The following is a 22,279-nucleotide window of genomic DNA, read 5'->3' as shown; positions in this document are numbered from 1 at the left end:
AACCTCATGGCAAAAGATGGAAAAATTACCTTCTAAGCTAAACTCATGCCCATCTCTTAAGGAAATCAACAAAACCTCATGGCTAAAGACAAGAAAATTGCCCAGTTTTGTCTCTCATGGCTAAAGACAAGAAGTCAACCAAACCTCATGGCAAAAGATGGAAAAATTGCCCGGTGTGGGAATCAAACTCACAGTTTTCAGATTATTAAATTCATAGGCCGACCAGATCACTGCAGAGTTAAGCAGCTGGAGTTGGAGTTGTTCTTTGTGGATGAAAAAAGAAAATCCTTACCCCACAGCTTTAAGCCATTCATTTGGTCCACTTGCCTTCTAAGCTAAACTCATGCCCATCTCTTAAGGAAATCAACAAAACCTCATGGCTAAAGCCAAGAAAAATTGCCCTGTGTGAGGATCGAACTCACGACCTTCAGATTATGAGACTGAAGCGCTACCTACTGCACTAACGAGGCAAGAGGCATGGTGGTATGATCCAGTGCCAAGTGGATAATTCAAAAGAATACAAATTTTAGATCACTTTTTTACTTTTTTTTTCCTCATACAAAAAAACTGTGGCAGAAGCAGGTCCCATATGGTCTAGCGGTTAGGATTCCTGGTTTTCACCCAGGCGGCCCGGGTTCGACTCCCGGTATGGGAATGTGTTTTTTTTATAAACTTGCAGGCAAGTTCAAAGGAGGGTGAGGTCATTTGAAAGTGAAGCGGACGGCGTTCTAGTTGGTCTTTGTGGGTGAAAAGAAAGAAATCGGAACACATCTGTTGTTAGCCATTTATTATATCCATTTTCTCAAGATCCCACTTGGCTTCAAAGCTAAACTCATCCCCATCTCCACTTTCTAACTCTATGATGCTAAAGAAGGCAACCAAACCTCATGGCAAAAGATGGAAAAATTGCCTGGTGTGAGGATTAAACTCACAGTTTTCAGATTATTAAATTCATAGGCCGACCAGATCACTGCAGAGTTAAGCAGCTGAAGTTGGAGTTGTACTTTGTGGATGGAAAAAGAAAATCATTACCCCACAGCTTTAAGCCATTCATTTGGTCCACTTGCCTTCTAAGCTAAACTCATGCCCATCTCTTAAGGAATTCAGCAAAACCTCATGGCTAAAGACAAGAAAATTGCCCAGTTTTGTCTCTCATGGCTAAAGACAAGAAGTCAACCAAACCTCATGGCAAAAGATGGAAAAATTACCTTCTAAGCTAAACTCATGCCCATCTCTTAAGGAAATCAACAAAACCTCATGGCTAAAGACAAGAAAATTGCCCAGTTTTGTCTCTCATGGCTAAAGACAAGAAGTCAACCAAACCTTATGGCAAAAGATGGAAAAATTGCCCGGTGTGGGAATCAAACTCACAGTTTTCAGATTATTAAATTCATAGGCCGACCAGATCACTGCAGAGTTAAGCAGCTGGAGTTGGAGTTGTTCTTTGTGGATGAAAAAAGAAAATCCTTACCCCACAGCTTTAAGCCATTCATTTGGTCCACTTGCCTTCTAAGCTAAACTCATGCCCATCTCTTAATGAAATCAACAAAACCTAATGGCTAAAGCCAAGAAAAATTGCCCCGTGTGAGGATCGAACTCACGACCTTCAGATTATGAGACTGACGCGCTACCTACTGCGCTAACGAGGCAAGTGGCATGGTTGTATGATCCAGTGCCAAGCGGATAATTCAAAAGAATACAAATTTTAGATCACTTTTTTACTTTTTTTTTTCCTCATACAAAAAAACTGTGGCAGAAGCAGGTCCCATATGGTCTAGCGGTTAGGATTCCTGGTTTTCACCCAGGCGGCCCGAGTTCGACTCCCGGTATGGGAAAGTGTTTTTTTTATAAACTTGCAGGCAAGTTCAAAGGAGGGTGAGGTCATTTGAAAGTGAAGCGGACGGAGTTCTAGTTGGTCTTTGTGGGTGAAAAGAAAGAAATCGGAACACATCTGTTGTTAGCCATTTATTATATCCATTTTCTCAAGATCCCACTTGGCTTCAAAGCTAAACTCATCCCCATCTCCACTTTCTAACTCTATGATGCTAAGGAAGTCAACCAAACCTCGTGGCAAAAGATGGAAAAATTGCCTGGTTTGAGGATTAAACTCACAGTTTTCAGATTATTAAATTCATAGGCCGACCAGATCACTGCAGAGTTAAGCAGCTGGAGTTGGAGTTGTACTTTGTGGATGGAAAAAGAAAATCACTACCCCACAGCTTTAAGCCATTCATTTGGTCCACTTGCCTTCTAAGCTAAACTCATGCCCATCTCTTAAGGAATTCAGCAAAACCTCATGGCTAAAGACAAGAAAATTGCCCAGTTTTGTCTCTCATGGCTAAAGACAAGAAGTCAACCAAACCTTATGGCAAAAGATGGAAAAATTGCCCGGTGTGGGAATCAAACTCACAGTTTTCAGATTATTAAATTCATAGGCCGACCAGATCACTGCAGAGTTAAGCAGCTGGAGTTGGAGTTGTTCTTTGTGGATGAAAAAAGAAAATCCTTACCCCACAGCTTTAAGCCATTCATTTGGTCCACTTGCCTTCTAAGCTAAACTCATGCCCATCTCTTAATGAAATCAACAAAACCTAATGGCTAAAGCCAAGAAAAATTGCCCCGTGTGAGGATCGAACTCACGACCTTCAGATTATGAGACTGACGCGCTACCTACTGCGCTAACGAGGCAAGTGGCATGGTTGTATGATCCAGTGCCAAGCGGATAATTCAAAAGAATACAAATTTTAGATCACTTTTTTACTTTTTTTTTTCCTCATACAAAAAAACTGTGGCAGAAGCAGGTCCCATATGGTCTAGCGGTTAGGATTCCTGGTTTTCACCCAGGCGGCCCGAGTTCGACTCCCGGTATGGGAAAGTGTTTTTTTTATAAACTTGCAGGCAAGTTCAAAGGAGGGTGAGGTCATTTGAAAGTGAAGCGGACGGAGTTCTAGTTGGTCTTTGTGGGTGAAAAGAAAGAAATCGGAACACATCTGTTGTTAGCCATTTATTATATCCATTTTCTCAAGATCCCACTTGGCTTCAAAGCTAAACTCATCCCCATCTCCACTTTCTAACTCTATGATGCTAAGGAAGTCAACCAAACCTCATGGCAAAAGATGGAAAAATTGCCTGGTGTGAGGATTAAACTCACAGTTTTCAGATTATTAAATTCATAGGCCGACCAGATCACTGCAGAGTTAAGCAGCTGGAGTTGGAGTTGTACTTTGTGGATGGAAAAAGAAAATCACTACCCCACAGCTTTAAGCCATTCATTTGGTCCACTTGCCTTCTAAGCTAAACTCATGCCCATCTCTTAAGGAATTCAGCAAAACCTCATGGCTAAAGACAAGAAAATTGCCCAGTTTTGTCTCTCATGGCTAAAGACAAGAAGTCAACCAAACCTCATGGCAAAAGATGGAAAAATTACCTTCTAAGCTAAACTCATGCCCATCTCTTAAGGAAATCAACAAAACCTCATGGCTAAAGACAAGAAAATTGCCCAGTTTTGTCTCTCATGGCTAAAGACAAGAAGTCAACCAAACCTCATGGCAAAAGATGGAAAAATTGCCCGGTGTGGGAATCAAACTCACAGTTTTCAGATTATTAAATTCATAGGCCGACCAGATCACTGCAGAGTTAAGCAGCTGGAGTTGGAGTTGTTCTTTGTGGATGAAAAAAGAAAATCATTACCCCACAGTTTTAAGCCATTCATTTGGTCCACTTGCCTTCTAAGCTAAACTCATGCCCATCTCTTAAGGAAATTAACAAAACCTCATGGCTAAAGCCAAGAAAAATAGCCCCGTGTGAGGATTGAACTCACGACCTTCAGATTATGAGACTGACGCGCTACCTACTGCGCTAACGAGGCAAGTGGCATGGTGGTATGATCCAGTGCCAAGCTGATAATTCAAAAGAATACAAATTTTAGATCACTTTTTTACTTTTTTTTTCCTCATACAAAAAAACTGTGGCAGAAGCAGGTCCCATATGGTCTAGCGGTTAGGATTCCTGGTTTTCACCCAGGCGGCCCGGGTTCGACTCCCGGTATGGGAATGTGTTTTTTTTATAAACTTGCAGGCAAGTTCAAAGGAGGGTGAGGTCATTTGAAAGTGAAGCGGACGGAGTTCTAGTTGGTCTTTGTGGGTGAAAAGAAAGAAAGCGGAACACATCTGTTGTTAGCCATTTATTATATCCATTTTCTCAAGATCCCACTTGGCTTCAAAGCTTAACTCATCCCCATCTCCACTTTCTAACTCTATGATGCTAAGGAAGTCAACCAAACCTCATGGCAAAAGATGGAAAAATTGCCTGGTGTGAGGATTAAACTCACAGTTTTCAGATTATTAAATTCATTGGCCGACCAGATCACTGCAGAGTTAAGCAGCTGGAGTTGGAGTTGTACTTTGTGGATGGAAAAAGAAAATCATTACCCCACAGTTTTAAGCCATTCATTTGGTCCACTTGCCTTCTAAGCTAAACTCATGCCCATCTCTTAAGGAATTCAGTAAAACCTCATGGCTAAAGACAAGAAAATTGCCCAGTTGTGTCTCTCATGGATAAGGACAAGAAGTCAACCAAACCTCATGGCAAAAGATGGAAAAATTGCCCAAAGTGAGGATCAAACTCACAGTTTTCAGATTATTAAATTCATAGGCCGACCAGATCACTGCAGAGTTAAGCAGCTAGAGTTGGAGTTGTTCTTTGTGGATGAAAAAAGAAAATCCTTACCCGACAGCTTTAAGCCATTCATTTGGTCCACTTGCCTTCTAAGCTAAACTCATGCCCATCTCTTAAGGAAATCAACAAAACCTCATGGCTAAAGCCAAGAAAAATTGCCCTGTGTGAGGATCGAACTCACGACCTTCAGATTAAGAGACTGAAGCGCTACCTACTGCGCTAACGAGGCAAGTGGCATGGTGGTATGATCCAGTGCCAAGTGGATAATTCAAAAGAATACAAATTTTAGATCACTTTTTTACTTTTTTTTTCCTCATACAAAAAAACTGTGGCAGAAGCAGGTCCCATATGGTCTAGCGGTTAGGATTCCTGGTTTTCACCCAGGCGGCCCGGGTTCGACTCCCGGTATGGGAATGTGTTTTTTTTATAAACTTGCAGGCAAGTTCAAAGGAGGGTGAGGTCATTTGAAAGTGAAGCGGACGGCGTTCTAGTTGGTCTTTGTGGGTGAAAAGAAAGAAATCGGAACACATCTGTTGTTAGCCATTTATTATATCCATTTTCTCAAGATCCCACTTGGCTTCAAAGCTAAACTCATCCCCATCTCCACTTTCTAACTCTATGATGCTAAAGAAGGCAACCAAACCTCATGGCAAAAGATGGAAAAATTGCCTGGTGTGAGGATTAAACTCACAGTTTTCAGATTATTAAATTCATAGGCCGACCAGATCACTGCAGAGTTAAGCAGCTGGAGTTGGAGTTGTACTTTGTGGATGGAAAAAGAAAATCATTACCCCACAGCTTTAAGCCATTCATTTGGTCCACTTGCCTTCTAAGCTAAACTCATGCCCATCTCTTAAGGAATTCAGCAAAACCTCATGGCTAAAGACAAGAAAATTGCCCAGTTGTGTCTCTCATGGCTAAAGACAAGAAGTCAACCAAACCTCATGGCAAAAGATGGAAAAATTACCTTCTAAGCTAAACTCATGCCCATCTCTTAAGGAAATCAACAAAACCTCATGGCTAAAGACCAGAAAATTGCCCAGTTTTGTCTCTCATGGCTAAAGACAAGAAGTCAACCAAACCTCATGGCAAAAGATGGAAAAATTGCCCAAAGTGAGGATCAAACTCACAGTTTTCAGATTATTATATTCATAGGCTGACCAGATCACTGCAGAGTTAAGCAGCTGGAGTTGGAGTTGTTCTTTGTGGATGAAAAAAGAAAATCCTTACCCCACAGCTTTAAGCCATTCATTTGGTCCACTTGCCTTCTAAGCTAAACTCATGCCCATCTCTTAAGGAAATCAACAAAACCTCATGGCTAAAGCCAAGAAAAATTGCCCCCTGTGAGGATCGAACTCACAACCATCAGATTATGAAACTGACGCGCTACCTACTGCACTAACGAGGCAAGTGGCATGGTGATATGATCCAGTGCCAAGCGGATAATTCAAAAGAATACAAATTTTAGATCACTTTTTTACTTTTTTTTTTCCTCATACAAAAAAAATGTGGCAGAAGCAGGTCCCATATGGTCTAGCGGTTAGGATTCCTGGTTTTCAACCAGGCGGCCCGGGTTCGACTCCCGGTATGGGAATGTGTTTTTTTTATAAACTTGCAGGCAAGTTCAAAGGAGGGTGAGGTCATTTGAAAGTGAAGCGGACGGAGTTCTAGTTGGTCTTTGTGGGTGAAAAGAAAGAAATCGGAACACATCTGTTGTTAGCCATTTATTATATCCATTTTCTCAAGATCCCACTTGGCTTCAAAGCTAAACTCATCCCCATCTCCACTTTCTAACTCTATGATGCTAAAGAAGGCAACCAAACCTCATGGCAAAAGATGGAAAAATTGCCTGGTGTGAGGATTAAACTCACAGTTTTCAGATTATTAAATTCATAGGCCGACCAGATCACTGCAGAGTTAAGCAGCTGGAGTTGGAGTTGTACTTTGTGGATGGAAAAAGAAAATCATTACCCCACAGCTTTAAGCCATTCATTTGGTCCACTTGCCTTCTAAGCTAAACTCATGCCCATCTCTTAAGGAATTCAGCAAAACCTCATGGCTAAAGACAAGAAAATTGCCCAGTTATGTCTCTCATGGCTAAAGACAAGAAGTCAACCAAACCTCATGGCAAAAGATGGAAAAATTACCTTCTAAGCTAAACTCATGCCCATCTCTTAAGGAAATCAACAAAACCTCATGGCTAAAGACCAGAAAATTGCCCAGTTTTGTCTCTCATGGCTAAAGACAAGAAGTCAACCAAACCTCATGGCAAAAGATGGAAAAATTGCCCAAAGTGAGGATCAAACTCACAGTTTTCAGATTATTAAATTCATAGGCCGACCAGATCACTGCAGAGTTAAGCAGCTGGAGTTGGAGTTGTTCTTTGTGGATGAAAAAAGAAAATCCTTACCCCACAGCTTTAAGCCATTCATTTGGTTCACTTGCCTTCTAAGCTAAACTCATGCCCATCTCTTAAGGAAATCAACAAAACCTCATGGCTAAAGCCAAGAAAAATTGTCCCCTGTGAGGATCGAACTCACAACCTTGGAAGTGGAAGAAGTAGGTCCCATATGGTCTAGCGGTTAGGATTCCTGGTTTTCACCCAGGCGGCCAGGGTTCGACTCCCGGTATCGGAATGTGTTTTTTTTATAAACTTGCAGGCAAGTTCAAAGGAGGGTGAGGTCATTGGAAAGTGAAGTGGATGGAGTTGTAGTTGGTCTTTGTGGGTGAAAAGAAAGAAATCGGAACACATCTGTTGTTAGCCATTTATTATATCCATTTTCTCAAGATCCCACTTGGCTTCAAAGCTAAACTCATCCCCATCTCCACTTTCTAACTCTATGATGCTAAGCAAGTCAACCAAACCTCATGGCAAAAGATGGAAAAATTGCCTGGTGTGAGGATTAAACTCACAGTTTTCAGATTATTAAATTCATAGGCCGACCAGATCACTGCAGAGTTAAGCAGCTGGAGTTGGAGTTGTACTTTGTGGATGGAAAAAGAAAATCATTACCCCACAGCTTTAAGCCATTCATTTGGTCCACTTGCCTTCTAAGCTAAACTCATGCCCATCTCTTAAGGAATTCAGCAAAACCTCATGGCTAAAGACAAGAAAATTGCCCAGTTTTGTCTCTCATGGCTAAAGACAAGAAGTCAACCAAACCTCATGGCAAAAGATGGAAAAATTACCTTCTAAGCTAAACTCATGCCCATCTCTTAAGGAAATCAACAAAACCTCATGGCTAAAGACAAGAAAATTGCCCAGTTTTGTCTCTCATGGCTAAAGACAAGAAGTCAACCAAACCTCATGGCAAAAGCTGGAAAAATTGCCCGGTGTGGGAATCAAACTCACAGTTTTCAGATTATTAAATTCATAGGCCGACCAGATCACTGCAGAGTTAAGCAGCTGGAGTTGGAGTTGTTCTTTGTGGATGAAAAAAGAAAATCATTACCCCACAGTTTTAAGCCATTCATTTGGTCCACTTGCCTTCTAAGCTAAACTCATGCCCATCTCTTAAGGAATTCAGCAAAACCTCATGGCTAAAGACAAGAAAATTGCCCAGTTGTGTCTCTCATGGCTAAAGACAAGAAGTCAACCAAACCTCATGGCAAAAGATGGAAAAATTGCCCGGTGTGGGAATCAAACTCACAGTTTTCAGATTATTAAATTCATAGGCCGACCAGATCACTGCAGAGTTAAGCAGCTGGAGTTGGAGTTGTTCTTTGTGGATGAAAAAAGAAAATCATTACCCCACAGTTTTAAGCCATTCATTTGGTCCACTTGCCTTCTAAGCTAAACTCATGCCCATCTCTTAAGGAAATCAACAAAACCTCATGGCTAAAGCCAAGAAAAATAGCCCCGTGTGAGGATTGAACTCACGACCTTCAGATTATGAGACTGACGCGCTACCTACTGCGCTAACGAGGCAAGTGGCATGGTGGTATGATCCAGTGCCAAGCTGATAATTCAAAAGAATACAAATTTTAGATCACTTTTTTACTTTTTTTTTCCTCATACAAAAAAACTGTGACAGAAGCAGGTCCCATATGGTCTAGCGGTTAGGATTCCTTGTTTTCACCCAGGCGGCCCGGGTTCGACTCCCGGTATGGGAATGTGTTTTTTTTATAAACTTGCAGGCAAGTTCAAAGGAGGGTGAGGTCATTTGAAAGTGAAGCGGACGGAGTTGTAGTTGGTCTTTGTGGGTGAAAAGAAAGAAATCGGAACACATCTGTTGTTAGCCATTTATTATATCCATTTTCTCAAGATCCCACTTGGCTTCAAAGCTAAACTCATCCCCATCTCCACTTTCTAACTCTATGATGCTAAGGAAGTCAACCAAACCTCATGGCAAAAGATGGAAAAATTGCCTGGTGTGAGGATTAAACTCACAGTTTTCAGATTATTAAATTCATAGGCCGACCAGATCACTGCAGAGTTAAGCAGCTGAAGTTGGAGTTGTACTTTGTGGATGGAAAAAGAAAATCATTACCCCACAGCTTTAAGCCATTCATTTGGTCCACTTGCCTTCTAAGCTAAACTCATGCCCATCTCTTAAGGAATTCAGCAAAACCTCATGGCTAAAGACAAGAAAATTGCCCAGTTTTGTCTCTCATGGCTAAAGACAAGAAGTCAACCAAACCTCATGGCAAAAGATGGAAAAATTACCTTCTAAGCTAAACTCATGCCCATCTCTTAAGGAAATCAACAAAACCTCATGGCTAAAGACAAGAAAATTGCCCAGTTTTGTCTCTCATGGCTAAAGACAAGAAGTCAACCAAACCTCATGGCAAAAGATGGAAAAATTGCCCGGTGTGGGAATCAAACTCACAGTTTTCAGATTATTAAATTCATAGGCCGACCAGATCACTGCAGAGTTAAGCAGCTGGAGTTGGAGTTGTTCTTTGTGGATGAAAAAAGAAAATCCTTACCCCACAGCTTTAAGCCATTCATTTGGTCCACTTGCCTTCTAAGCTAAACTCATGCCCATCTCTTAAGGAAATCAACAAAACCTCATGGCTAAAGCCAAGAAAAATTGCCCTGTGTGAGGATCGAACTCACGACCTTCAGATTATGAGACTGACGCGCTACCTACTGCGCTAACGAGGCAAGTGGCATGGTGGTTTGATCCAGTGCCAAGCGGATAATTCAAAAGAATACAAATTTTAGATCACTTTTTTACTTTTTTTTTCCTCATACAAAAAAACTGTGGCAGAAGCAGGTCCCTTATGGTCTAGCGGTTAGGATTCCTGGTTTTCACCCAGGCGGCCCGGGTTCGACTCCCGGTATGGGAATGTGTTTTTTTTATAAACTTGCAGGCAAGTTCAAAGGAGGGTGAGGTCATTTGAAAGTGAAGCGGACGGAGTTCTAGTTGGTCTTTGTGGGTGAAAAGAAAGAAATCGGAACACATCTGTTGTTAGCCATTTATTATATCCATTTTCTCAAGATCCCACTTGGCTTCAAAGCTAAACTCATCCCCATCTCCACTTTCTAACTCTATGATGCTAAGGAAGTCAACCAAACCTCATGGCAAAAGATGGAAAAATTGCCTGGTGTGAGGATTAAACTCACAGTTTTCAGATTATTAAATTCATAGGCCGACCAGATCACTGCAGAGTTAAGCAGCTGGAGTTGGAGTTGTTCTTTGTGGATGAAAAAAGAAAATCATTACCCCACAGCTTTAAGCCATTCATTTGGTCCACTTGCCTTCTAAGCTAAACTCATGCCCATCTCTTAAGGACATCAACAAAACCTCATGGCTAAAGCCAAGAAAAATTGCCCCGTGTGAGGATCGAACTCACGACCTTCAGATTATGAGACTGACGCGCTACCTACTACGCTAACGAGGCAAGTGGCATGGTGGTATGATCCAGTGCCAAGCGGATAATTCAAAAGAATACAAATTTTAGATCACTTTTTTACTTTTTTTTTTTTCCTCCAACAAAAAAACTGTGGCAGAAGCAGGTCCCATATGGTCTAGCGGTTAGGATTCCTGGTGTTCACCCAGGCGGCCCGGGTTCGACTCCCGGTATGGGAATGTGTTTTTTTTATAAACTTGCAGGCAAGTTCAAAGGAGGGTGAGGTCATTTGAAAGTGAAGCGGACGGAGTTCTAGTTGGTCTTTGTGGGTGAAAAGAAAGAAATCGGAACACATCTGTTGTTAGCCATTTATTATATCCATTTTCTCAAGATCCCACTTGGCTTCAAAGCTAAACTCATCCCCATCTCCACTTTCTAACTCTATGATGCTAAGGAAGTCAACCAAACCTCATGGCAAAAGATGGAAAAATTGCCTGGTGTGAGGATTAAACTCACAGTTTTCAGATTATTAAATTCATAGGCCGACCAGATCACTGCAGAGTTAAGCAGCTGAAGTTGGAGTTGTACTTTGTGGATGGAAAAAGAAAATCATTACCCCACAGCTTTAAGCCATTCATTTGGTCCACTTGCCTTCTAAGCTAAACTCATGCCCATCTCTTAAGGAATTCAGCAAAACCTCATGGCTAAAGACAAGAAAATTGCCCAGTTTTGTCTCTCATGGCTAAAGACAAGAAGTCAACCAAACCTCATGGCAAAAGATGGAAAAATTACCTTCTAAGCTAAACTCATGCCCATCTCTTAAGGAAATCAACAAAACCTCATGGCTAAAGACAAGAAAATTGCCCAGTTTTGTCTCTCATGGCTAAAGACAAGAAGTCAACCAAACCTCATGGCAAAAGATGGAAAAATTGCCCGGTGTGGGAATCAAACTCACAGTTTTCAGATTATTAAATTCATAGGCCGACCAGATCACTGCAGAGTTAAGCAGCTGGAGTTGGAGTTGTTCTTTGTGGATGAAAAAAGAAAATCCTTACCCCACAGCTTTAAGCCATTCATTTGGTCCACTTGCCTTCTAAGCTAAACTCATGCCCATCTCTTAAGGAAATCAACCAAACCTCATGGCTAAAGAAAAGAAAAATAGCCCCGTGTGAGGATCGAACTCACGACCTTCAGATTATGAGACTGACGCGCTACCTACTGCGCTAACGAGGCAAGTGGCATGGTGGTATGATCCAGTGCCAAGCGGATAATTCAAAAGAATACAAATTTTAGATCACTTTTTTACTTTTTTTTTTCCTCATACAAAAAAACTGTGGCAGAAGCAGGTCCCATATGGTCTAGCGGTTAGGATTCCTGGTTTTCACCCAGGCGGCCCGGGTTCGACTCCCGGTATGGGAATGTGTTTTTTTTATAAACTTGCAGGCAAGTTCAAAGGAGGGTGAGGTCATTTGAAAGTGAAGCGGACGGAGTTCTAGTTGGTCTTTGTGGGTGAAAAGAAAGAAATCGGAAAACATCTGTTGTTAGCCATTTATTATATCCATTTTCTCAAGATCCCACTTGGCTTCAAAGCTAAACTCATCCCCATCTCCACTTTCTAACTCTATGATGCTAAGGAAGTCAACCAAACCTCGTGGCAAAAGATGGAAAAATTGCCTTGTGTGAGGATTAAACTCACAGTTTTCAGATTATTAAATTCATAGGCCGACCAGATCACTGCAGAGTTAAGCAGCTGAAGTTGGAGTTGTACTTTGTGGATGGAAAAAGAAAATCATTACCCCACAGCTTTAAGCCATTCATTTGGTCCACTTGCCTTCTAAGCTAAACTCATGCCCATCTCTTAAGGAATTCAGCAAAACCTCATGGCTAAAGACAAGAAAATTGCCCAGTTTTGTCTCTCATGGCTAAAGACAAGAAGTCAACCAAACCTCATGGCAAAAGATGGAAAAATTACCTTCTAAGCTAAACTCATGCCCATCTCTTAAGGAAATCAACAAAACCTCATGGCTAAAGACAAGAAAATTGCCCAGTTTTGTCTCTCATGGCTAAAGACAAGAAGTCAACCAAACCTCATGGCAAAAGATGGAAAAATTGCCCGGTGTGGGAATCAAACTCACAGTTTTCGGATTATTAAATTCATAGGCCGACCAGATCACTGCAGAGTTAAGAAGCTGGAGTTGGAGTTGTTCTTTGTGGATGAAAAAAGAAAATCATTACCCCACAGCTTTAAGCCATTCATTTGGTCCACTTGCCTTCTAAGCTAAACTCATGCCCATCTCTTAAGGAATTCAGCAAAACCTCATGGCTAAAGACAAGAAAATTGCCCAGTTTTGTCTCTCATGGCTAAAGACAAGAAGTCAACCAAACCTCATGGCAAAAGATGGAAAAATTACCTTCTAAGCTAAACTCATGCCTATCTCTTAAGGAAATCAACAAAACCTCATGGCTAAAGACAAGAAAATTGCCCAGTTTTGTCTCTCATGGCTAAAGACAAGAAGTCAACCAAACCTCATGGCAAAAGATGGAAAAATTGCCCGGTGTGGGAATCAAACTCACAGTTTTCAGATTATTAAATTCATAGGCCGACCAGATCACTGCAGAGTTAAGCAGCTGGAGTTGGAGTTGTTCTTTGTGGATGAAAAAAGAAAATCCTTACCCCACAGCTTTAAGCCATTCATTTGGTCCACTTGCCTTCTAAGCTAAACTCATGCCCATCTCTTAAGGAAATCAACAAAACCTCATGGCTAAAGCCAAGAAAAATTGCCCCGTGTGAGGATCGAACTCACGACCTTCAGATTATGAGACTGACGCGCTACCTACTGCGCTAAGGAGGCAAGTGGCATGGTGGTATGATCCAGTGCCAAGCGGATAATTCAAAAGAATACAAATTTTAGATCACTTTTTTACTTTTTTTTTTCCTCATACAAAAAAACTGTGGCAGAAGCAGGTCCCATATGGTCTAGCGGTTAGGATTCCTGGTTTTCACCCAGGCGGCCCGGGTTCGACTCCCGGTATGGGAATGTGTTTTTTTTATAAACTTGCAGGCAAGTTCAAAGGAGGGTGAGGTCATTTGAAAGTGAAGCGGACGGAGTTCTAGTTGGTCTTTGTGGGTGAAAAGAAAGAAATCGGAACACATCTGTTGTTAGCCATTTATTATATCCATTTTCTCAAGATCCCACTTGGCTTCAAAGCTAAACTCATCCCCATCTCCACTTTCTAACTCTATGATGCTAAGGAAGTCAACCAAACCTCGTGGCAAAAGATGGAAAAATTGCCTGGTGTGAGGATTAAACTCACAGTTTTCAGATTATTAAATTCATAGGCCGACCAGATCACTGCAGAGTTAAGCAGCTGAAGTTGGAGTTGTACTTTGTGGATGGAAAAAGAAAATCATTACCCCACAGCTTTAAGCCATTCATTTGGTCCACTTGCCTTCTAAGCTAAACTCATGCCCATCTCTTAAGGAATTCAGCAAAACCTCATGGCAAAAGACAAGAAAATTGCCCAGTTTTGTCTCTCATGGCTAAAGACAAGAAGTCAACCAAACCTCATGGCAAAAGATGGAAAAATTACCTTCTAAGCTAAACTCATGCCCATCTCTTAAGGAAATCAACAAAACCTCATGGCTAAAGACAAGAAAATTGCCCAGTTTTGTCTTTCATGGCTAAAGACAAGAAGTCAACCAAACCTCATGGCAAAAGATGGAAAAATTGCCCGGTGTGGGAATCAAACTCACAGTTTTCAGATTATTAAATTCATAGGCCGACCAGATCACTGCAGAGTTAAGCAGCTGGAGTTGGAGTTGTACTTTGTGGATGGAAAAAGAAAATCACTACCCCACAGCTTTAAGCCATTCATTTGGTCCACTTGCCTTCTAAGCTAAACTCATGCCCATCTCTTAAGGAATTCAGCAAAACCTCATGGCTAAAGACAAGAAAATTGCCCAGTTGTGTCTCTCATGGCTAAAGACAAGAAGTCAACCAAACCTCATGGCAAAAGATGGAAAAATTGCCCAAAGTGAGGATCAAACTCACAGTTTTCAGATTATTAAATTCATAGGCCGACCAGATCACTGCAGAGTTAAGCAGCTAGAGTTGGAGTTGTTCTTTGTGGATGAAAAAAGAAAATCCTTACCCGACAGCTTTAAGCCATTCATTTGGTCCACTTGCCTTCTAAGCTAAACTCATGCCCATCTCTTAAGGAAATCAACAAAACCTCATGGCTAAAGCCAAGAAAAATTGCCCTGTGTGAGGATCGAACTCACGACCTTCAGATTATGAGACTGAAGCGCTACCTACTGCGCTAACAAGGCAAGTGGCATGGTGGTATGATCCAGTGCCAAGTGGATAATTCAAAAGAATACAAATTTTAGATCACTTTTTTACTTTTTTTTTCCTCATACAAAAAAACTGTGGCAGAAGCAGGTCCCATATGGTCTAGCGGTTAGGATTCCTGGTTTTCACCCAGGCGGCCCGGGTTCGACTCCCGGTATGGGAATGTGTTTTTTTTATAAACTTGCAGGCAAGTTCAAAGGAGGGTGAGGTCATTTGAAAGTGAAGCGGACGGCGTTCTAGTTGGTCTTTGTGGGTGAAAAGAAAGAAATCGGAACACATCTGTTGTTAGCCATTTATTATATCCATTTTCTCAAGATCCCACTTGGCTTCAAAGCTAAACTCATCCCCATCTCCACTTTCTAACTCTATGATGCTAAAGAAGGCAACCAAACCTCATGGCAAAAGATGGAAAAATTGCCTGGTGTGAGGATTAAACTCACAGTTTTCAGATTATTAAATTCATAGGCCGACCAGATCACTGCAGAGTTAAGCAGCTGAAGTTGGAGTTGTACTTTGTGGATGGAAAAAGAAAATCATTACCCCACAGCTTTAAGCCATTCATTTGGTCCACTTGCCTTCTAAGCTAAACTCATGCCCATCTCTTAAGGAATTCAGCAAAACCTCATGGCTAAAGACAAGAAAATTGCCCAGTTTTGTCTCTCATGGCTAAAGACAAGAAGTCAACCAAACCTCATGGCAAAAGATGGAAAAATTACCTTCTAAGCTAAACTCATGCCCATCTCTTAAGGAAATCAACAAAACCTCATGGCTAAAGACAAGAAAATTGCCCAGTTTTGTCTCTCATGGCTAAAGACAAGAAGTCAACCAAACCTCATGGCAAAAGATGGAAAAATTGCCCGGTGTGGGAATCAAACTCACAGTTTTCAGATTATTAAATTCATAGGCCGACCAGATCACTGCAGAGTTAAGCAGCTGGAGTTGGAGTTGTTCTTTGTGGATGAAAAAAGAAAATCCTTACCCCACAGCTTTAAGCCATTCATTTGGTCCACTTGCCTTCTAAGCTAAACTCATGCCCATCTCTTAAGGAAATCAACAAAACCTCATGGCTAAAGCCAAGAAAAATTGCCCTGTGTGAGGATCGAACTCACGACCTTCAGATTATGAGACTGAAGCGCTACCTACTGCGCTAACGAGGCAAGAGGCATGGTGGTATGATCCAGTGCCAAGTGGATAATTCAAAAGAATACAAATTTTAGATCACTTTTTTACTTTTTTTTTCCTCATACAAAAAAACTGTGGCAGAAGCAGGTCCCATATGGTCTAGCGGTTAGGATTCCTGGTTTTCACCCAGGCGGCCCGGGTTCGACTCCCGGCATGGGAATGTGTTTTTTTTATAAACTTGCAGGCAAGTTCAAAGGAGGGTGAGGTCATTTGAAAGTGAAGCGGACGGCGTTCTAGTTGGTCTTTGTGGGTGAAAAGAAAGAAATCGGAACACATCTGTTGTTAGCCATTTATTATATCCATTTTCTCAAGATCCTACTTGGCTTCAAAGCTAAACTCATCCCCATCTCCACTTTCTAACTCTATGATGCTAAAGAAGGCAACCAAACCTCATGGCAAAAGATGGAAAAATTGCCTGGTGTGAGGATTAAACTCACAGTTTTCAGATTATTAAATTCATAGGCCGACCAGATCACTGCAGAGTTAAGCAGCTGAAGTTGGAGTTGTACTTTGTGGATGGAAAAAGAAAATCATTACCCCACAGCTTTAAGCCATTCATTTGGTCCACTTGCCTTCTAAGCTAAACTCATGCCCATCTCTTAAGGAATTCAGCAAAACCTCATGGCTAAAGACAAGAAAATTGCCCAGTTTTGTCTCTCATGGCTAAAGACAAGAAGTCAACCAAACCTCATGGCAAAAGATGGAAAAATTACCTTCTAAGCTAAACTCATGCCCATCTCTTAAGGAAATCAACAAAACCTCATGGCTAAAGACAAGAAAATTGCCCAGTTTTGTCTCTCATGGCTAAAGACAAGAAGTCAACCAAACCTTATGGCAAAAGATGGAAAAATTGCCCGGTGTGGGAATCAAACTCACAGTTTTCAGATTATTAAATTCATAGGCCGACCAGATCACTGCAGAGTTAAGCAGCTGGAGTTGGAGTTGTTCTTTGTGGATGAAAAAAGAAAATCCTTACCCCACAGCTTTAAGCCATTCATTTGGTCCACTTGCCTTCTAAGCTAAACTCATGCCCATCTCTTAATGAAATCAACAAAACCTAATGGCTAAAGCCAAGAAAAATTGCCCCGTGTGAGGATCGAACTCACGACCTTCAGATTATGAGACTGACGCGCTACCTACTGCGCTAACGAGGCAAGTGGCATGGTTGTATGATCCAGTGCCAAGCGGATAATTCAAAAGAATACAAATTTTAGATCACTTTTTTACTTTTTTTTTTCCTCATACAAAAAAACTGTGGCAGAAGCAGGTCCCATATGGTCTAGCGGTTAGGATTCCTGGTTTTCACCCAGGCGGCCCGAGTTCGACTCCCGGTATGGGAAAGTGTTTTTTTTATAAACTTGCAGGCAAGTTCAAAGGAGGGTGAGGTCATTTGAAAGTGAAGCGGACGGAGTTCTAGTTGGTCTTTGTGGGTGAAAAGAAAGAAATCGGAACACATCTGTTGTTAGCCATTTATTATATCCATTTTCTCAAGATCCCACTTGGCTTCAAAGCTAAACTCATCCCCATCTCCACTTTCTAACTCTATGATGCTAAGGAAGTCAACCAAACCTCGTGGCAAAAGATGGAAAAATTGCCTGGTGTGAGGATTAAACTCACAGTTTTCAGATTATTAAATTCATAGGCCGACCAGATCACTGCAGAGTTAAGCAGCTGAAGTTGGAGTTGTACTTTGTGGATGGAAAAAGAAAATCATTACCCCACAGCTTTAAGCCATTCATTTGGTCCACTTGCCTTCTAAGCTAAACTCATGCCCATCTCTTAAGGAATTCAGCAAAACCACATGGCTAAAAACAAGAAAATTGCCCAGTTTTGTCTCTCATGGCTAAAGACAAGAAGTCAACCAAACCTCATGGCAAAAGATGGAAAAATTACCTTCTAAGCTAAACTCATGCCCATCTCTTAAGGAAATCAACAAAACCTCATGGCTAAAGACAAGAAAATTGCCCAGTTTTGTCTCTCATGGCTAAAGACAAGAAGTCAACCAAACCTCATGGCAAAAGATGGAAAAATTGCCCGGTGTGGGAATCAAACTCACAGTTTTCAGATTATTAAATTCATAGGCCGACCAGATCACTGCAGAGTTAAGCAGCTGGAGTTGGAGTTGTTCTTTGTGGATGGAAAAAGAAAATCATTACCCCACAGCTTTAAGCCATTCATTTGGTCCACTTGCCTTCTAAGCTAAACTCATGCCCATCTCTTAAGGAAATCAACAAAACCTCATGGCTAAAGCCAAGAAAAATTGCCCCGTGTGAGGATCGAACTCACGACCTTCAGATTATGAGACTGACGCACTACCTACTGCGCTAACGAGGCAAGTGGCATGGTGGTTTGATCCAGTGCTAAGCGGATAATTCAAAAGAATACAAATTTTAGATCACTTTTTTACTTTTTTTTTCCTCATACAAAAAAACTGTGGCAGAAGCAGGTCCCATATGGTCTAGCGGTTAGGATTCCTGGTTTTCACCCAGGCGGCCCGGGTTCGACTCCCGGTATGGGAATCTGTTTTTTTTTATAAACTTGCAGGCAAGTTCAAAGGAGGGTGAGGTCATTTGAAAGTGAAGCGGACGGAGTTCTAGTTGGTCTTTGTGGGTGAAAAGAAAGAAATCGGAACACATCTGTTGTTAGCCATTTATTATATCCATTTTCTCAAGATCCCACTTGGCTTCAAAGCTAAACTCATCCCCATCTCCACTTTCTAACTCTATGATGCTAAGGAAGTCAACCAAACCTCATGGCAAAAGATGGAAAAATTGCCTGGTGTGAGGATTAAACTCACAGTTTTCAGATTATTAAATTCATAGGCCGACCAGATCACTGCAGAGTTAAGCAGCTGGAGTTGGAGTTGTACTTTGTGGATGGAAAAAGAAAATCACTACCCCACAGCTTTAAGCCATTCATTTGGTCCACTTGCCTTCTAAGCTAAACTCATGCCCATCTCTTAAGGAATTCAGCAAAACCTCATGGCTAAAGACAAGAAAATTGCCCAGTTTTGTCTCTCATGGCTAAAGACAAGAAGTCAACCAAACCTCATGGCAAAAGATGGAAAAATTACCTTCTAAGCTAAACTCATGCCCATCTCTTAAGGAAATCAACAAAACCTCATGGCTAAAGACAAGAAAATTGCCCAGTTTTGTCTCTCATGGCTAAAGACAAGAAGTCAACCAAACCTCATGGCAAAAGATGGAAAAATTGCCCGGTGTGGGAATCAAACTCACAGTTTTCAGATTATTAAATTCATAGGCCGACCAGATCACTGCAGAGTTAAGCAGCTGGAGTTGGAGTTGTTCTTTGTGGATGAAAAAAGAAAATCATTACCCCACAGTTTTAAGCCATTCATTTGGTCCACTTGCCTTCTAAGCTAAACTCATGCCCATCTCTTAAGGAAATTAACAAAACCTCATGGCTAAAGCCAAGAAAAATAGCCCCGTGTGAGGATTGAACTCACGACCTTCAGATTATGAGACTGACGCGCTACCTACTGCGCTAACGAGGCAAGTGGCATGGTGGTATGATCCAGTGCCAAGCTGATAATTCAAAAGAATACAAATTTTAGATCACTTTTTTACTTTTTTTTTCCTCATACAAAAAAACTGTGGCAGAAGCAGGTCCCATATGGTCTAGCGGTTAGGATTCCTGGTTTTCACCCAGGCGGCCCGGGTTCGACTCCCGGTATGGGAATGTGTTTTTTTTATAAACTTGCAGGCAAGTTCAAAGGAGGGTGAGGTCATTTGAAAGTGAAGCGGACGGAGTTCTAGTTGGTCTTTGTGGGTGAAAAGAAAGAAAGCGGAACACATCTGTTGTTAGCCATTTATTATATCCATTTTCTCAAGATCCCACTTGGCTTCAAAGCTTAACTCATCCCCATCTCCACTTTCTAACTCTATGATACTAAGGAAGTCAACCAAACCTCATGGCAAAAGATGGAAAAATTGCCTGGTGTGAGGATTAAACTCACAGTTTTCAGATTATTAAATTCATTGGCCGACCAGATCACTGCAGAGTTAAGCAGCTGGAGTTGGAGTTGTACTTTGTGGATGGAAAAAGAAAATCATTACCCCACAGTTTTAAGCCATTCATTTGGTCCACTTGCCTTCTAAGCTAAACTCATGCCCATCTCTTAAGGAATTCAGTAAAACCTCATGGCTAAAGACAAGAAAATTGCCCAGTTGTGTCTCTCATGGATAAGGACAAGAAGTCAACCAAACCTCATGGCAAAAGATGGAAAAATTGCCCAAAGTGAGGATCAAACTCACAGTTTTCAGATTATTAAATTCATAGGCCGACCAGATCACTGCAGAGTTAAGCAGCTAGAGTTGGAGTTGTTCTTTGTGGATGAAAAAAGAAAATCCTTACCCGACAGCTTTAAGCCATTCATTTGGTCCACTTGCCTTCTAAGCTAAACTCATGCCCATCTCTTAAGGAAATCAACAAAACCTCATGGCTAAAGCCAAGAAAAATTGCCCTGTGTGAGGATCGAACTCACGACCTTCAGATTAAGAGACTGAAGCGCTACCTACTGCGCTAACGAGGCAAGTGGCATGGTGGTATGATCCAGTGCCAAGTGGATAATTCAAAAGAATACAAATTTTAGATCACTTTTTTACTTTTTTTTTCCTCATACAAAAAAACTGTGGCAGAAGCAGGTCCCATATGGTCTAGCGGTTAGGATTCCTGGTTTTCACCCAGGCGGCCCGGGTTCGACTCCCGGTATGGGAATGTGTTTTTTTTATAAACTTGCAGGCAAGTTCAAAGGAGGGTGAGGTCATTTGAAAGTGAAGCGGACGGCGTTCTAGTTGGTCTTTGTGGGTGAAAAGAAAGAAATCGGAACACATCTGTTGTTAGCCATTTATTATATCCATTTTCTCAAGATCCCACTTGGCTTCAAAGCTAAACTCATCCCCATCTCCACTTTCTAACTCTATGATGCTAAAGAAGGCAACCAAACCTCATGGCAAAAGATGGAAAAATTGCCTGGTGTGAGGATTAAACTCACAGTTTTCAGATTATTAAATTCATAGGCCGACCAGATCACTGCAGAGTTAAGCAGCTGGAGTTGGAGTTGTACTTTGTGGATGGAAAAAGAAAATCATTACCCCACAGCTTTAAGCCATTCATTTGGTCCACTTGCCTTCTAAGCTAAACTCATGCCCATCTCTTAAGGAATTCAGCAAAACCTCATGGCTAAAGACAAGAAAATTGTTCAGTTGTGTCTCTCATGGCTAAAGACAAGAAGTCAACCAAACCTCATGGCAAAAGATGGAAAAATTACCTTCTAAGCTAAACTCATGCCCATCTCTTAAGGAAATCAACAAAACCTCATGGCTAAAGACCAGAAAATTGCCCAGTTTTGTCTCTCATGGCTAAAGACAAGAAGTCAACCAAACCTCATGGCAAAAGATGGAAAAATTGCCCAAAGTGAGGATCAAACTCACAGTTTTCAGATTATTATATTCATAGGCTGACCAGATCACTGCAGAGTTAAGCAGCTGGAGTTGGAGTTGTTCTTTGTGGATGAAAAAAGAAAATCCTTACCCCACAGCTTTAAGCCATTCATTTGGTCCACTTGCCTTCTAAGCTAAACTCATGCCCATCTCTTAAGGAAATCAACAAAACCTCATGGCTAAAGCCAAGAAAAATTGCCCCCTGTGAGGATCGAACTCACAACCATCAGATTATGAAACTGACGCGCTACCTACTGCACTAACGAGGCAAGTGGCATGGTGATATGATCCAGTGCCAAGCGGATAATTCAAAAGAATACAAATTTTAGATCACTTTTTTACTTTTTTTTTTCCTCATACAAAAAAAATGTGGCAGAAGCAGGTCCCATATGGTCTAGCGGTTAGGATTCCTGGTTTTCAACCAGGCGGCCCGGGTTCGACTCCCGGTATGGGAATGTGTTTTTTTTATAAACTTGCAGGCAAGTTCAAAGGAGGGTGAGGTCATTTGAAAGTGAAGCGGACGGAGTTCTAGTTGGTCTTTGTGGGTGAAAAGAAAGAAATCGGAACACATCTGTTGTTAGCCATTTATTATATCCATTTTCTCAAGATCCCACTTGGCTTCAAAGCTAAACTCATCCCCATCTCCACTTTCTAACTCTATGATGCTAAAGAAGGCAACCAAACCTCATGGCAAAAGATGGAAAAATTGCCTGGTGTGAGGATTAAACTCACAGTTTTCAGATTATTAAATTCATAGGCCGACCAGATCACTGCAGAGTTAAGCAGCTGGAGTTGGAGTTGTACTTTGTG

At 41.4% G+C, this 22,279-nt stretch overlaps 31 non-coding genes across 31 annotated transcripts; 18 read left to right on the top strand and 13 right to left on the bottom strand.

The window, feature by feature from the left end:
• Positions 1-583: 583 nt before the first annotated feature.
• TRNAE-UUC (transfer RNA glutamic acid (anticodon UUC)) lies at positions 584-655 on the top strand. Its single transcript has one exon. It is a non-coding gene; the product is annotated as a tRNA-Glu (tRNA).
• A 921-nt stretch (positions 656-1,576) lies between these two features.
• TRNAM-CAU (transfer RNA methionine (anticodon CAU)) lies at positions 1,577-1,649 on the bottom strand. Its single transcript has one exon. It is a non-coding gene; the product is annotated as a tRNA-Met (tRNA).
• A 114-nt stretch (positions 1,650-1,763) lies between these two features.
• TRNAE-UUC (transfer RNA glutamic acid (anticodon UUC)) lies at positions 1,764-1,835 on the top strand. Its single transcript has one exon. It is a non-coding gene; the product is annotated as a tRNA-Glu (tRNA).
• Positions 1,836-2,615: 780 nt separating this feature from the next.
• On the bottom strand, positions 2,616-2,688 carry TRNAM-CAU (transfer RNA methionine (anticodon CAU)). Its single transcript has one exon. It is a non-coding gene; the product is annotated as a tRNA-Met (tRNA).
• A 114-nt stretch (positions 2,689-2,802) lies between these two features.
• Positions 2,803-2,874, top strand: TRNAE-UUC (transfer RNA glutamic acid (anticodon UUC)). Its single transcript has one exon. It is a non-coding gene; the product is annotated as a tRNA-Glu (tRNA).
• A 921-nt stretch (positions 2,875-3,795) lies between these two features.
• Positions 3,796-3,868, bottom strand: TRNAM-CAU (transfer RNA methionine (anticodon CAU)). The gene has a single exon. It is a non-coding gene; the product is annotated as a tRNA-Met (tRNA).
• Positions 3,869-3,981: 113 nt separating this feature from the next.
• On the top strand, positions 3,982-4,053 carry TRNAE-UUC (transfer RNA glutamic acid (anticodon UUC)). Its single transcript has one exon. It is a non-coding gene; the product is annotated as a tRNA-Glu (tRNA).
• A 966-nt stretch (positions 4,054-5,019) lies between these two features.
• On the top strand, positions 5,020-5,091 carry TRNAE-UUC (transfer RNA glutamic acid (anticodon UUC)). Its single transcript has one exon. It is a non-coding gene; the product is annotated as a tRNA-Glu (tRNA).
• Positions 5,092-6,199: 1,108 nt separating this feature from the next.
• TRNAE-UUC (transfer RNA glutamic acid (anticodon UUC)) lies at positions 6,200-6,271 on the top strand. Its single transcript has one exon. It is a non-coding gene; the product is annotated as a tRNA-Glu (tRNA).
• A 2,261-nt stretch (positions 6,272-8,532) lies between these two features.
• On the bottom strand, positions 8,533-8,605 carry TRNAM-CAU (transfer RNA methionine (anticodon CAU)). Its single transcript has one exon. It is a non-coding gene; the product is annotated as a tRNA-Met (tRNA).
• A 113-nt stretch (positions 8,606-8,718) lies between these two features.
• TRNAE-UUC (transfer RNA glutamic acid (anticodon UUC)) lies at positions 8,719-8,790 on the top strand. The gene has a single exon. It is a non-coding gene; the product is annotated as a tRNA-Glu (tRNA).
• A 921-nt stretch (positions 8,791-9,711) lies between these two features.
• On the bottom strand, positions 9,712-9,784 carry TRNAM-CAU (transfer RNA methionine (anticodon CAU)). The gene has a single exon. It is a non-coding gene; the product is annotated as a tRNA-Met (tRNA).
• Positions 9,785-9,897: 113 nt separating this feature from the next.
• On the top strand, positions 9,898-9,969 carry TRNAE-UUC (transfer RNA glutamic acid (anticodon UUC)). The gene has a single exon. It is a non-coding gene; the product is annotated as a tRNA-Glu (tRNA).
• A 482-nt stretch (positions 9,970-10,451) lies between these two features.
• TRNAM-CAU (transfer RNA methionine (anticodon CAU)) lies at positions 10,452-10,524 on the bottom strand. The gene has a single exon. It is a non-coding gene; the product is annotated as a tRNA-Met (tRNA).
• Positions 10,525-10,640: 116 nt separating this feature from the next.
• Positions 10,641-10,712, top strand: TRNAE-UUC (transfer RNA glutamic acid (anticodon UUC)). The gene has a single exon. It is a non-coding gene; the product is annotated as a tRNA-Glu (tRNA).
• A 921-nt stretch (positions 10,713-11,633) lies between these two features.
• TRNAM-CAU (transfer RNA methionine (anticodon CAU)) lies at positions 11,634-11,706 on the bottom strand. The gene has a single exon. It is a non-coding gene; the product is annotated as a tRNA-Met (tRNA).
• Positions 11,707-11,820: 114 nt separating this feature from the next.
• On the top strand, positions 11,821-11,892 carry TRNAE-UUC (transfer RNA glutamic acid (anticodon UUC)). The gene has a single exon. It is a non-coding gene; the product is annotated as a tRNA-Glu (tRNA).
• A 1,360-nt stretch (positions 11,893-13,252) lies between these two features.
• TRNAM-CAU (transfer RNA methionine (anticodon CAU)) lies at positions 13,253-13,325 on the bottom strand. Its single transcript has one exon. It is a non-coding gene; the product is annotated as a tRNA-Met (tRNA).
• Positions 13,326-13,439: 114 nt separating this feature from the next.
• Positions 13,440-13,511, top strand: TRNAE-UUC (transfer RNA glutamic acid (anticodon UUC)). The gene has a single exon. It is a non-coding gene; the product is annotated as a tRNA-Glu (tRNA).
• A 1,219-nt stretch (positions 13,512-14,730) lies between these two features.
• Positions 14,731-14,803, bottom strand: TRNAM-CAU (transfer RNA methionine (anticodon CAU)). Its single transcript has one exon. It is a non-coding gene; the product is annotated as a tRNA-Met (tRNA).
• A 113-nt stretch (positions 14,804-14,916) lies between these two features.
• On the top strand, positions 14,917-14,988 carry TRNAE-UUC (transfer RNA glutamic acid (anticodon UUC)). Its single transcript has one exon. It is a non-coding gene; the product is annotated as a tRNA-Glu (tRNA).
• A 921-nt stretch (positions 14,989-15,909) lies between these two features.
• Positions 15,910-15,982, bottom strand: TRNAM-CAU (transfer RNA methionine (anticodon CAU)). Its single transcript has one exon. It is a non-coding gene; the product is annotated as a tRNA-Met (tRNA).
• Positions 15,983-16,095: 113 nt separating this feature from the next.
• Positions 16,096-16,167, top strand: TRNAE-UUC (transfer RNA glutamic acid (anticodon UUC)). Its single transcript has one exon. It is a non-coding gene; the product is annotated as a tRNA-Glu (tRNA).
• Positions 16,168-17,088: 921 nt separating this feature from the next.
• On the bottom strand, positions 17,089-17,161 carry TRNAM-CAU (transfer RNA methionine (anticodon CAU)). Its single transcript has one exon. It is a non-coding gene; the product is annotated as a tRNA-Met (tRNA).
• A 114-nt stretch (positions 17,162-17,275) lies between these two features.
• On the top strand, positions 17,276-17,347 carry TRNAE-UUC (transfer RNA glutamic acid (anticodon UUC)). Its single transcript has one exon. It is a non-coding gene; the product is annotated as a tRNA-Glu (tRNA).
• A 921-nt stretch (positions 17,348-18,268) lies between these two features.
• On the bottom strand, positions 18,269-18,341 carry TRNAM-CAU (transfer RNA methionine (anticodon CAU)). Its single transcript has one exon. It is a non-coding gene; the product is annotated as a tRNA-Met (tRNA).
• A 113-nt stretch (positions 18,342-18,454) lies between these two features.
• TRNAE-UUC (transfer RNA glutamic acid (anticodon UUC)) lies at positions 18,455-18,526 on the top strand. Its single transcript has one exon. It is a non-coding gene; the product is annotated as a tRNA-Glu (tRNA).
• A 922-nt stretch (positions 18,527-19,448) lies between these two features.
• TRNAM-CAU (transfer RNA methionine (anticodon CAU)) lies at positions 19,449-19,521 on the bottom strand. Its single transcript has one exon. It is a non-coding gene; the product is annotated as a tRNA-Met (tRNA).
• Positions 19,522-19,634: 113 nt separating this feature from the next.
• On the top strand, positions 19,635-19,706 carry TRNAE-UUC (transfer RNA glutamic acid (anticodon UUC)). Its single transcript has one exon. It is a non-coding gene; the product is annotated as a tRNA-Glu (tRNA).
• Positions 19,707-20,672: 966 nt separating this feature from the next.
• Positions 20,673-20,744, top strand: TRNAE-UUC (transfer RNA glutamic acid (anticodon UUC)). Its single transcript has one exon. It is a non-coding gene; the product is annotated as a tRNA-Glu (tRNA).
• Positions 20,745-21,852: 1,108 nt separating this feature from the next.
• TRNAE-UUC (transfer RNA glutamic acid (anticodon UUC)) lies at positions 21,853-21,924 on the top strand. The gene has a single exon. It is a non-coding gene; the product is annotated as a tRNA-Glu (tRNA).
• The last annotated feature ends 355 nt before the right edge of the window (positions 21,925-22,279 follow it).

The sequence above is a fragment of the Hyla sarda genome, chromosome 4 (assembly GCF_029499605.1).
Source record: "Hyla sarda isolate aHylSar1 chromosome 4, aHylSar1.hap1, whole genome shotgun sequence".
NCBI lineage: Eukaryota > Metazoa > Chordata > Amphibia > Anura > Hylidae > Hyla > Hyla sarda.
Note: the sequence above shows the minus strand (reverse complement) of the source record. Positions and strands in the feature narration are given on the sequence as shown.